Raw genomic sequence first — 13,404 nt, forward strand, 5'->3', positions numbered from 1 at the left:
GGAGGTTATATAGGTATCAGAGCATCTGTCGCTGCCACAGAAAAACCTTAGAGGTAGCTAACAGCTTGAGGAAGAGTACAGCCTTGTAATTTGGTTTTATGTTGTGCCTATTAATGTACAAACGACGATGCAAGTAGCTTTTATTCCTATGCCATTTAAATGAACAAAAGTGAGATTGTGGCTAAGGCAACGATATCATTATAAACTGAAGGAGGCAAGCGTGCCTTTCAGATCATCGGTGTAATGGTTGTGAGCCTCATTTCAGAGGCTGGGTTTTCTTTAGAGGACTTCTTTTATGGTTACATATTTTTAAGGGCAATAACTCATGAATAAAATATCTATGAGCGAGGGAGCTCTAAACTCTTGTAAAGCTAACTCAGTTATCTATGCAAATGGGAGCACCAGTTGCATAAATCGACAACTTCCCAAGCTAATACCCTGGTTTCAATTTAGCCAGTAGTTTCCACGTTTCAACTTTTCTCTTCAACAAACCCTCTACTTTCTCTCTAACCAGAACTGCAGCTAAACAACAAAATGGATCAGCTTGCATTTCATCTCACCTTCTCTTTTTATCCCTAAAGGCATGTTTGATGGATGGAAATGGTCTAAAGAGGTGGCAGGGGGAAAGGAGGGAAGCAAAAGAGCTGGATAACCCACCAAGCTGGATAGCAAACCCCTGAAAAGTCCAGTATTGGGGAGAACTTACATAATTTCTAATTTTCATCAGAATCATGTCAAAAGTTAGCAAATTCCAGTGTTAAGGCTGATAGAAATTATTTGGCAGTCAGATTTCACTTGTAGGGGGTTTTCTATATGACTGGATTTGTGCTGAGTAAAATTTGGGTGGATCTTTGCAAATGAAAATGTCCCTAGGGTAAGAAAAAGGACTAGATGATCAAAGAAAATAATAGAGTACCATAAGAAACACAGAAGCTCCTTAAAAAGTAGCTAAATCTAGTGGAAATTGTTAGAGGACTGGGAGAAAAACATATCATTAAAGTTCAATAGATGAACGGAGCTGATGTAGGAAAAAGATGCCAGGCTATTTCTATCAAAAAGAGATCAGAAAGCAGGTGAAAAATACCATCATTTTGTGAAAGTATTAGACGTGGGGTAATATATGAGCTCATCTGAAATACCGCACAGCAATCCCACTTGACGTTACCCACATACCATATTCCTTTATTGTATTTTTAACTTCAGAATACCTTATCTATCAGTTTAGATAGCAATACTCTTAGGGATTATAAGTGTTAATTTATCAAATAATTCCTATTTTAATAGAAGTTTGCCCAGTTTAACTTTTGAATATTTTAACTTCCTTTTCACCATAATGGTGAACTGATTTTAAACATAATTACCTAGTGGTTTTTTAAGAGGGGTACCTGTACTTTTCTAAGAAAAACAAAGATCAAGATGAAATTGAGATGATAAATGAAGGTAACTCATACTTTTAAAAAAAGAGATGGTAAGAAGAGAGATCAAGTCAATTTATCAAAAGAAGAAATGAAATAGGTAGCTATTTGCAGACGCTGCTTTGCAGGAGGAAGGTGCTCATATGAACATACATGAATGTGTGTCTCTTTAATGTCTACCCAATGCCCCCATGTCTTTATAACAGAAATCCAGTATCCTTCACTGGATGTCCACTGCAGGAATCTGAATATACAGCAACATCATAAAAAGGAAGAAAATATTTCTCTTTCACTTTTATCTGAGAGTCAGCCCTCATTGCTACCAGGCCACTACCATGGTTTTTTCTTTCTTGTCTCCAGCACTGCCTTGATTCCCATCCATTCAAGCCCAGGTCTCTAGGCTTCTATACATTCTTTGAGCTCACTATATCCTTCCAATAAATTTGCTTTTGTTTAAGTCAGTCAAAGACCATTTCTGTTGCTTGCAACAAAATAATTATGAAATATGGAATCTTTAAGGCAGCTTAGAAACTGAGAGGACATCAAATATGGTAAGAAAAAGAGAGGATCAATGCCAGCAACACAGAATTTTAAAACATGTCATTAAAAAAGAAAGTTGTTGGCCCTGACTCACTATGGGAGTCTCAAGAGGTAAAAGTGATGCTAAGATGACAGACTCTCCCCAAAGAGACGCTTCCTTGAACACATATGCTTGACAAGCACTTGTGTCCTCTGAGAAGGCTCTCTGTGAAGGTGTTAGACCAATGGTCTTCAGTCTTTTTCCACCCCTGCATGCTGGAAGGATGAGAAGAAAGCTCATCAACACTATGTCCCCTGGAATTAGTGATTTTGAGTTCTGAAGGGAGATCAGAACACAGTGAGCGGGGCTGGAAATGCCTTTTGGGAGATTCAGATACTTTTCTCCCCAGCACCTGTCAGTTACAAAAGACAACTACTTTGATGTTAGTAGACACATTAAAATAAATTGTGAAAGTAAGGTTAAGTACTGACTAAGCAAAGAAGTCACAAAAAATATACCACAGCAGTAAAATATAAGGTTATAAAATTCAAAAACAATTTAGTTACTCAGCCTTCTTATTTTAAGTTTGGAGACACTGAGGCAAAAATCACACATTCTCTGAGTTAACACATTTTGTCTGTTAAGGCAGGTGTTAGGGCTCTTGGTTCTCGAACCATGGCCATTTCATTAAGACACATTGCTTTCTTATTTTTTTAAATAGCTTCCTCCAAATAATGTTGATTCTTAGTGCTGGTGTATAAGAATAGTTACCTTGATCCATCATGATATATTAATAAAGATCAAAGATCCATCATGATAAATTAATAAAGTTGCCTGTTATGGGAAAAGTATTACTTGATGAATTATTACCACTTTCAGTACCAAATAATGATCTATAAGAGATACCACATGCAGATTGCTAATTAAATTATAGATATAATACCTGAAATATTAGGACCAGTGTCTGAAAACATAATTGGCAAATTTGACCCATATTTATTGATGATAAATATTATAAATCTGAACTAGGTAATGGTAATAAATATTATATTTTAGAAAATATATATGTAACAGAAGCTCAAACACATTCTGTTTCTCTTTACAAAAACATCACAAGAAAGCTAAATGTTAAATTTTAGAAAATACATCAATCAGAAGCTCAAATTCAATTGACATTTTTTACCAAAAAAATTCACTATCTAACTTTTTTTTTTTTTTTTTTTTTTTTTTTTTTTTGAGACGGAGTCTCGCTCTGTCGCCCAGGCTGGAGTGCAGTGGCGCGATCTCGGCTCACTGCAAGCTCCGCCTCCTGGGTTTACGCCATTCTCCTGCCTCAGCCTCCTGAGTAGCTGGGACTACAGGCGCCGCCACCGCGCCCGGCTAATTTTTTGTATTTTTAGTAGAGACGGGGTTTCACCGTGGTCTCGATCTCCTGACCTTGTGATCCGCCCGCCTCGGCCTCCCAAAGTGCTGGGATTACAGGCGTGAGCCACCGCGCCCGGCCTCTAACTTTTTAAAGATAATTGTGACAAAATATTCAGAAGCACATACGTATAGACATTGAGATACATCCTTCACATAAAGAATGAATGTCAATCCACATTAAATATCACTTCAGATACATTTTAGATGCCCTTTGAGATAAGAAAATACTAAAAACATCTGCATTTGAAATTGACTTCAGTAGTCGTTAGATCAACCACAATTTTCCACAAATAAAATAGTTTCATTTTTTCAAAAGAAAAGTACTTCTATCATTTTGGGCTGTCTTTGAATTTTTTTTTTTGTTTGTTTGTTTGTTTCTAGGTAGTCTTTTGTTCTTCTATATTTTTCAGGGTAGAAACTTAGCTGATAAAGTCATCAAGCAGTTATTTTATGCATTCCTATTTGATTTTTGTCTTTCTATTTCTCATCATTCATTGACAATACAAACAGACTTGTCTTTTGACTGAAATTCCTTTTTTTATGGCTCTTAATTTATGAAGAACATGGCCTTCTGTGATAAAGACCCATCAAAAGCATCATTATTCTGCATTTATCAGCATTGAACTGCCTGTTTTATCTGTTAGTATTAAAAGGTTCCCCCTTTTTTTTTTCTGTATCTGGCTATAGTCCTCTAATTCATCTCATCTCTATTATCTTCCGGGATAAGGCTTTGCCTTAGACTGTGGGTCAAAAAATCACATTATTAAAATTATCTTCAACATTCAAAATAAAAAATATTTCCATGCAATCTTATTATTTTGGTGAAGATGGCAAATGAATATCATTTAGCCCTTCTGAAGCTGATCTGATCTTTTGTACCTATTGCCTCTGGTAATGTGTTGCTATACAAGAGATACTGAAATAAATGATTTGTCCTTCGGTTCTTTCAGTCCTGTGTTCTTTATCTGTTAATGGGGTTCCACATGCTCTGCTTTTCAAAACTCCTCAAGTTGCTGCATTGAATGATAAATGTTTTGCTGATCCCCTTTCCAAACACCAGCCATTGTAATCTGCATAGTAACAACAAATGAGTAAAAATGGTTGGAAAGGGGGTTAAGAATTTAAACGAAGTAATGTTCAAGGTGAGGAAAAACTCGGAATGGAGGCGGACTAAGGCAAACAACAAAGACACTTCCAAGTTCTCAGGGTTCTCCACAAACTTCCACTCATTTGTGTTTAAAATCTAGAATTTGTCAGAGTGGCTTAAAAATCCTGTGTTGAAGCATGGCATGAAGATTAATATTGTGTGCTGTTATTCCTTCTCATCTCATTAGTAGTGACATGTATATTGAGCTCTTCTGCATGGTAACTTGATTTCTACCTTCCCTGACCTCCCAAATTTGACTCGTCACTGCTGATTTAAACTTAGACTTGCATAATATTTACAAAATGCCCAGGAACAGGCAGAATTCAGTTAAAAAAGTAAATATAACTAAGTTACAAGAACCAAGATTCCTTTGGCTATAGAACCAAAAGGAATCTTTAAAAACATGTAGTTAATTTCTTTCCTTTTGGCAGGGCAATGCCTAAACCTGGCCTAAAAGGCAGGTGTTGATCCTCCTTTTAAAGCCATCAAGCAAAGGTAAATTATACAACATACCCTGGTGACCTGTTCAGGGTATCTCAATCCTATTAGAAACAAATTATGTCAGATCTAACAACTTCATACCAACTGTCCGAATGTTTAATACAAAACAGAGACCTTATTTATCATGGTGTAGTGGAAACAGTCCTGGAATCAGAATCTGCACAACTGAGTCATTGCCTCTTTCTGGCTATGGGCATATTTCAAGTTACTGAACTTCTGTGAGTCTACATCTCTTCATCTGACACAATTATATCAGCATAGTTTTTTTTTTTGTTTTTGTTTTTGTTTTTTAAAGAACTGTGTACATTAGCTTAACTTTACTGTCACTACTGCTATTCTTAAATACAAGAACACACTCAGCACCTCCCAAGAAAGGGGCCCTTTGCTGGTGATGTGAAAAACAAAGGCATATTGTGTGGTCTCTGCCATTAAGGAGCTGAGCATTTCATAGAGAGAAAGAGACATATCCAAAACTATGACCTAATTAGATAAAATAACATATTGCCACATATTAAATCATGAGTACAAGAAGTACGTTCTATTCGAAGTCAGAGGAGGGCAATCTAATATTTGCTAAAGCAGCCAGGAAGTCAGTGTATTCCTGAAGACTGACACATGCAGCCTGTGAAAAGAAGACAAGGCCAAATTGAGGCTCATTTCTTAAACACAGTGTTTTGGACTGAACATAAATTAATTGGGAGTAAAATGAACCCTTGTAATGCCTTGTATTGATAGCTAGGACATTGCTCATTCATTCAATAATGACAGTTTCTCTACTATGTGCCAGATTAAAGAAACAGAAATTAAAGGATTGTTGCATTCTAAAAGAATTTTAAAGTTCAGTGGAAGAAAATTGAAACTAACATAAATCAAATGATTTTCCTGCTGGCCCAAATGAAAAATAGTATAGCCAGGATTCCAAATTAGTTGTGATGAGTTCCATATATCATTCTCTTTACACACTATCCCTCACATATTTTCCCACATTCCTCTCTCTCTCTCTCTCTCTCACACACACACACACACACACACACGTACTACATATACAGGTGGGTGAGGATGTAGCATGAAAATATACCACAATAAACTAGGTAGGTTTTAAAAAATTATTTCTTCTGTCTTTTCCTTCACTATTCAAGCAGAAAGAAGAGCTTACCATGTACAGTGAACACAAGAAGAGATGACACAAAAGAATAAAGGTCCAATTTACTGAATTGTAAAATTTTAGATAGATTTTGAAAATATCTAGTAGAGGTAATGATCTTGAAAGTCGGAACTTTTATTTTCAATAAATAAGCATTTAAGAAAAAGAAGTTTGTATTTTCTTATTCCAAACATTCAGTTTTAAATGTTAAAAATACTGAAAGTTCAAGGCATGAGTTTATAACTAACACCACTATTTTTTTAAATTATACTCCAAGTTCTAGGGTACATGTGCACAACGTGTAAGTTTGTTACATATGTATATATGTGCCATGTTGGTATACTGCACCCATCAACTTGCCATTTACATCAGGTATATCTCCCAATACCATCCCTCCCCCATCTCCCCACCCCACGACAGGCCCCGGTGTGTGATGTTCCCCACCCCGCGTCCAAGTGTTCTCATTATACAATTCCCACTTATGAGTGAGAACATGCGGTGTTTGGTTTTCTGTCCTTGTCATAGTTTGCTCAGAATGATGGTTTCCCTACAAAGGACATGAACTCATCCTTTTTTATGGCCACACCTGTAATCCCAGCACTTTAGGAAGCCAAGGGAAGTGGATCACTTGAGCACAGGAGATCGAGATCAGCCTAGGTAACATGGTGAGACCCCATCTCTATCAAAAATTACAAAAATTAGCCAGGTGCAGTGGTGCATGCTTGTAGTCCCAGCTACTTAGGAAGCTGAGGTGGGAGGATCGCTTAACGCTGGGAGGTCGAGGCTACAGTGAGCTGAGATTGCACTACAGCACTCCAGCCTGGGCAACAGAGTGAGACCCTGTCTATTTAAAAAAAAAAAAAAAGAGTAAGTAATATTTCTTCAATTTGACCTGATATGTATTGAAGAAAACCAGCATCTGAGGCCCATGGAGAAAGAAAAAGAATAAACTTGGACAAAGAAACAGACATGCATAAAGGGAAGAAAATGGAAAGAGACACAGGAGTAAATGGCCATCTACAAGAAGAGAGGCTTGGACAGATTCTTTCTGCTCAGCCCTCAGAGGGAAGCAAACCTACTGACACTTTGATTTCAGACTTCAAGCCCCTGGTGTCATGCAGAAATGGGATTTAGTTACAAAGTTTACAGTTTTTTCAGAGGAAAGACAGCCTGGAAAGTCAGACCCCAGTTCTTTTTGTTCTGGAATCCTCTCAAATTTACTCAGGATTTTCACTGCTCTGTCTGTCACCTAAGGACATCAGTGGTGAATGTAGCAGGCTACAGACTGACTTCCAAGACTAGGTAACAAGCGCTATACCGCTATACCTCAGCTAAAGGCAGACTGGAGCACAAATGGCGTACAAATGCAATATCCCCCAGATGCCTGGAGCACACACATTCTACTTCTGTTTCCTGTGGGGCAGAAAGGTGAATCAACTGAGCACTAGTTTCCAAAATACTGTTTCTCATAATGAAAGTGACTGAGTGATCTTGGATTGACAAGCACTCACCATCAGCAAAAATCTGAGTTTGAGAATGTATGCAGGTATAAAGAAACAAAGGAAGCCATATTTTTTACATAGCTAAGTTTATAACAGTATAAATACTGCATGATTTTCATTTCAGCAAATGTGCTTGGCACTTTAATCAAGAGCTGGGAATACAGGGATGCATGTCTCTCACGTATTGACTCAAGACTGGTGCCAAAGCAGTGTAAGGCACATTCCATGCATCATCAACATCCCACACATCAGATCAACTTGTAAGTTTCATTATCAATCCTCAGCAAATTAACAAACTGAGGATTACCAAGATTTTGTTAATCTTGGTAATTTGTCACATCATTGCTGATTCATTGGCAGGGATCAAACCCAGGTCCACTCAACTCTGCTGCCTGCCTTTTATTCACAAGGCCATAGGAAGCTTTGAGTAGAATAATATAAGAGAAGTAGCGAATTGTAATAAATAATTCAGTAAATGCCATAAGAAATGTATGAATAAAATGAAGTAGCAGTAGGGAGCATGCATCACTACTACCAAAGGTCTCAAGGAATGTTATATAGTAGTATTTTGCTTTGCTGTTTTGAGCTAGGATAAGAGTTTTGGAAGCAATAAATGGAAATAAAAGGTGTTACAGAGGAAGGAAACCATATGCCAAGCCTAGGGTTATGAGAGTTATGGCTGGTGCAGAGAAGGTTGAGATGTGGTCTAAGTCTGCCAGTTAGTAGGGGAACTCTATGGTGGGGAGGTGGGTTGAGCCAGAACATGAAGGCATTGCAGAGTCATGCAGCTTTTTAAGTATAGAAATGATGGGCTCAAATTTGCCTTTAGGAATAACTAACTTAGAAGAGTATAGAGACTGTATTTGGGAAGTCAAAGCACGTGATCATGTGATAGGAAGACTGAAGGTGACGGGGGCTTTGCAGTGATCTCAGGAGGAAGACAGGAAAAGCATGAGAAACCAAGGCACCCATTTTGGAGTCTTTCCTGAAGTGGAATTAGCAGACTTAGGTGGCTAATGGTATGTTTGGAGGGCAAATTAGTGCATACTTGAGAACCTTTAGGTCATGATTTTGTGAGGCAGAATGGAATAGGATAATTGGATGATCCCAATGAGTGCCTACTTGAGAACTTTTAGGTCATTATTTTGTGAGGCAGAGTGGATTAGGATAATTTCCTGTATTGTGTATCAATACAGGATATCTGAGCAAAACCAGCAGTGTGGTAATCAGTATTTGCATGATATATCAGAGGGAGAATTGTATACAGAGAGATGAAACGCTAGCCAAGGAGCAGAGGCCAGAAGAGCAACATTTAAAATCTTAAGTATAATAGAACTCTTGGCATGTCTTTGCCCAGACTTTATGCCATTCTTTCTTAAAATAAATGTTCTAAATATTCAAGACATGTAAGGTTTTAGTGGAAAGAGTTCTGACGTAGTAAGGTTTTAGTGCCAAATTTGTCATTAATCATGCAACCTTTGACATGTCACTTAATCTAATTCAGATGTGGCATCTTGATCTGTGGAACTAGGAGATCTCCAGGGTCTCTCTTTCTTGCTTTCAAATGCAATGATTCTCACTCATTTCTTTAGAATATTTTAATCGAAGTATATATTACATGATATTATAGGCTATAGTGTCATGTGCTCGAGTATTAGTGATAAGAAAAATATTAATGATAATTCTAACTTTATGACTATAGAACTTTCAAGTTTTTATAACTCGAAGTCATGGATATTTCTTTCTCTTTCTACAACTGAGTACAGATTCTATACACTAAGAAGATGTCACAATAGACTGGTAATAAAACAAAAGTCATCGGGACTAGGTGAAAGTTTTCTAAAATCATCATTGTAGTTTATTAACACAACAGTCATCATTAATAATGTCTATAAACAGAGACTTTATATATTATAAAAAATTCTTCAATCAAAAGGATTATGTTCTAATAAGAAATAACTTATTGATTCAGCTAGATACTGAATTCTAACAATGAAGTCTCTTCAATGAGGGAGAGAAATGATTAATCCCATAGTCTTGCCCCTAAGCTGTGGATCTTCTCATTCCAAGTATTGCACAAAATAAAAATGCTCCATTATCTTAGAGCTAATGCTCTTCAAAGAGAGAAACTGTTGTTGAGTCTGTCTGACAACTTATCATTTAATAAAGTGACCTATTTCTTAAAAGATGCTCCACTCTCTTAGAGCTCAGAAGAATTCAAGCGAAGACTTTACAAGTTGAATTAATGGCCCAAAGCATAGCCTTATGCCAAGCTAGTAAGTCAGAGAAAATCATTTTAATCTTCATCCAGAAATTAAATGGTTATTGATTCATATGGAAGATAGTGTAACCTTTCAGATTAAATTAAGAAATGCTGCTGAACACAATTAAAATGTTTCTAATGTAACGCTGTTTGCAGAGTGCATTTTTGACTAAATTCCATCTCTGAGGTTAATTACCATGTCTAGGGTCCAGGAATAATAGATTAAGTGGAAAGTTGGCTCCAAAAGTTAAAGAATGGGGAGAAAGCAAGAAGTATTCAGAAATGATTTATGCCTTACTGATGAGTTTGAGGGAGGAAAGCCAAATAGCCACACCACTCTTCTATGCTAAAAGTTTTAAGCTAAAGTGGTGATATAAAATTAATAGGATGTCCATTCTTTTCAGTGGGGCTGAGGCAGCTCCAAATTTTTCTCACAATTAGGAATCACCTCATTCTTGCTAGTAAGACTAAAGGTATTAGGTTGGACAAAAGTAATTGTGATTTTGCCATTACCTTCATTGAAAGATCTGGAGGTACTCAGCGCAGGTAAAGAAGGTGGGTAAAATTGAATTGTAACCTCTAAACACAAACCCTGTCTCAAAGTGACAATGGTACTGTGATATTCTAGAAGGGTTAAAATTGCTGAGGGTTTTTTGTGTGTGTGTGTGTTAAATATGCTCTTAACTAGCTGATCTTATAAAACACCCAACTTAATTTTGCTGCATCTGCAAATTGAGAGGGTTGGGGCTCATGCCTTCTAAAGTTGTTCCAGTTCTATAATTTATGAATAATAAATACACACACACACACACACACACACACACACACACACACACAAAAACACACGTTTCCTTAAGCTCTGTTGTAAGGGCTCCCCCTATGACCCTGCTTCACCAAAATCATGCTGGGTAGAGAGTATACACTTTTAGAAAACCCAACTAAACTTGTTTTCACATAAATCAGGTTTCCAGAATGAAAAACCCAAGTACTTCACAGTGAAAACAGCAAAGAATGTATACAAGAAAAAAAAGAAAAAAGACTAAAGGCCTTCATGATGCATTCAGTGAAGAGATGCCCTGGTAACTTTTACCAGTTAATTGATGCATAAAAGGTTGTGAAGATTAATGCACATCAAAATCCAAACTAAATTGAATTTTTGACATTTTTGCAAACAAAAACCCCAAAGAATACATAGGTGCCTTTTGATTTGTCACAGTTGGAGGACTCTGAATCATGAAGTGCTCTAGGAGAGACCATCAAATAGTGTTAGATGGTTTGTCAGTGTGGAGGAAAAGTAATTGAAGAATGAAACTGTGTGTATGGGCATTGCATTTTAAAGTATTTATCAAACAGAGATAAAGTAAGTTTATTCTTCTACAACTAAAACACAAAGTGTAGATTAGGAGGTCACAGGAAAATGTAATAATTTAAGTCCTTAATTTTTCTTATGGGGTTAGACTAAATGATCCTTGCTTAAAAATACTTCTGGTCTACATTTAAAAAATATTGGCCATGTAAGTTATTTGTATCTTCTGCTTATGAGCATAAAAAAAAGATTTAAAAGTCAACAAATGTTTTATGGGAGTGATATTTGAAAATAGCGATATAGTATGAAATGAGCATAGCAGTTAAAATAAGAACCAAATTCTTAATATCAATTCAGTAAGACTGTAAGTATGAAAATAACTTCAGATCACCTCATTCCGATACTCTGCTTCTGTCACAAGGGTAATCACTGACTATATATATATTTTTATATATATATATATATAATTATTGTATATAGATACTAATGAACTAAGCAAGTGGTAGCATTAAGCCAATGAGACTGTTTTATTCTTTAAAAAAATAATATTAATCCTAATAATATGAATAATCAGGTAAGTGTAATGTCTTTGCAGTCAACACAGCACAAAGAACATTCAGAAGAACACAAGGTCTATATTGCCATCCGAACACATCTTCGTTGGGGCCACATAAAGAAGACCTTGTCATTAGGTCCATGTGTTCCCATGTAGTCTGGAGTACCCCAGAAAGAGATGAGTTGCAGCACATGAAAAACAATTCTGCCATCCAAATAACTGGTTTCATCTGATTTTATTCATGGGCGTTTATAGGTATGTTTTTCTTCTTAGGTGGAATAATATAACTTTTTTTTTAACTGCTATTTGACTAGTAGACAAGGCTGACAAAGACAATACAGAAAGGGACACACATTAGGTAATTCCAAAAAGCTTTTGTGGCTGTCTTCATTGTCCTTACTTCAAATGATTAGCGGTTGTCAAAGTAAAGCTGTTCACACCATAGAGATATCAAGATGAAAACAAACATGGTCTCAAAAAAACTGACTTCCATATGGAAGAGAAGGAAGGAACAGTTTCTATACTTGGAAGGACAACAGCACTTTGTTTTAATCAGTTGCAAAGAATCTAAAACTCTAAAATTCTAAATGAGGCTAATAAATCAAGAAGAGTTTAAATGAAAACAAGTTTCATAATCAGCGTGCAAATAAACACTGCTGCATATTCTATTAAGATTGGTCCCAAGGCTAAGGCAAGTCAGAATAGATTTTTTCTATATATCCACAGTTCAAAGCTTTTAGGCGGCAACAGACCATGAGAAAATGTTTTAATAAAAAATACTACTATTTAGTAAAAATGATAGCATGCAGTTAGAGGCCAACAGAAAGCTCCTTTTCCCTGGAAGATTTTTTTCCTCAACTTCCAAAACAACTGTATTTTGACAATCATCTGCAAAGTAAGTCTAAAGCATCGCATCATATCCCATTGACATCATTCTTATCTCTCACTAAGCATAAAGTATTCGGTTACGTCTTAGCTCCTGCAATTAAAAGTTTGACTAAGTTAAGGTTTCCCTAAGGACGTCTGGCTTTGTCCCCTAAAGTTGATAATATTTGGGAAAATGGACAGTCTGAAACAACTTTCCCAGAGACCTCAAGAAAGATTCCAAATTTCTACTTTTAACAAGGAGATGACTAAGGTGAAAGAGAAAAAATAACTTTAGGAGACAATGATTATTTAAATTTTACACAAATTAGTTGTAGAAAACTCAGGTAAAACTTTGGTTTTTGTAAATGCCGTTAAGAGGTCAATGCGGCCGGGCGCGGTGGCTCAAGCCTGTAATCCCAGCACTTTGGAAGCCGAGACGGGCGGATCACGAGGTCAGGAGATCGAGACCACCCTGGCGAACACGGTGAAACCCTGTCTCTACTAAAAAATACAAAAAACTAGCCGAGCGAGGTGGTGGGCACCTGTAGTCCCAGCTACTCGAGAGGCTGAGGCAGAAGAATGGCGTAAACCCGGGAGGCGGAGCTTGCAGTGAGCTGAGATCTGGCCACTGCACTCCAGTCTGGGCGACAGAGCGAGACTCGGTCTCAAAAAAAAAAAAAAAAGAAAAAAAAAGAAGAGGTCAATGCAAGAAAGTAGCAGTTGCAGACAGCCAGAAAGAGATTATAAGTGAAAAGAAA

The 13,404-nt window shown here is 36.8% G+C and overlaps 1 long non-coding RNA gene and 1 other non-coding gene across 2 annotated transcripts in view; one reads left to right on the top strand and one right to left on the bottom strand.

Moving 5' to 3' along the window:
• Window positions 1–13,404, bottom strand: part of LOC105477890 (uncharacterized) — a 197,432-nt gene that overhangs the window by 66,529 nt on the left and 117,499 nt on the right. The window lies entirely within an intron of this gene.
• On the top strand, window positions 7,012–7,077 carry LOC112425983 (small nucleolar RNA SNORD37). Its single transcript, XR_003017215.1, has one exon. It is a non-coding gene; the product is annotated as a small nucleolar RNA SNORD37 (small nucleolar RNA).

The sequence above is a fragment of the Macaca nemestrina genome, chromosome 7, assembly GCF_043159975.1.
Source record: "Macaca nemestrina isolate mMacNem1 chromosome 7, mMacNem.hap1, whole genome shotgun sequence".
Taxonomy (NCBI): Eukaryota; Metazoa; Chordata; class Mammalia; order Primates; family Cercopithecidae; genus Macaca; species Macaca nemestrina.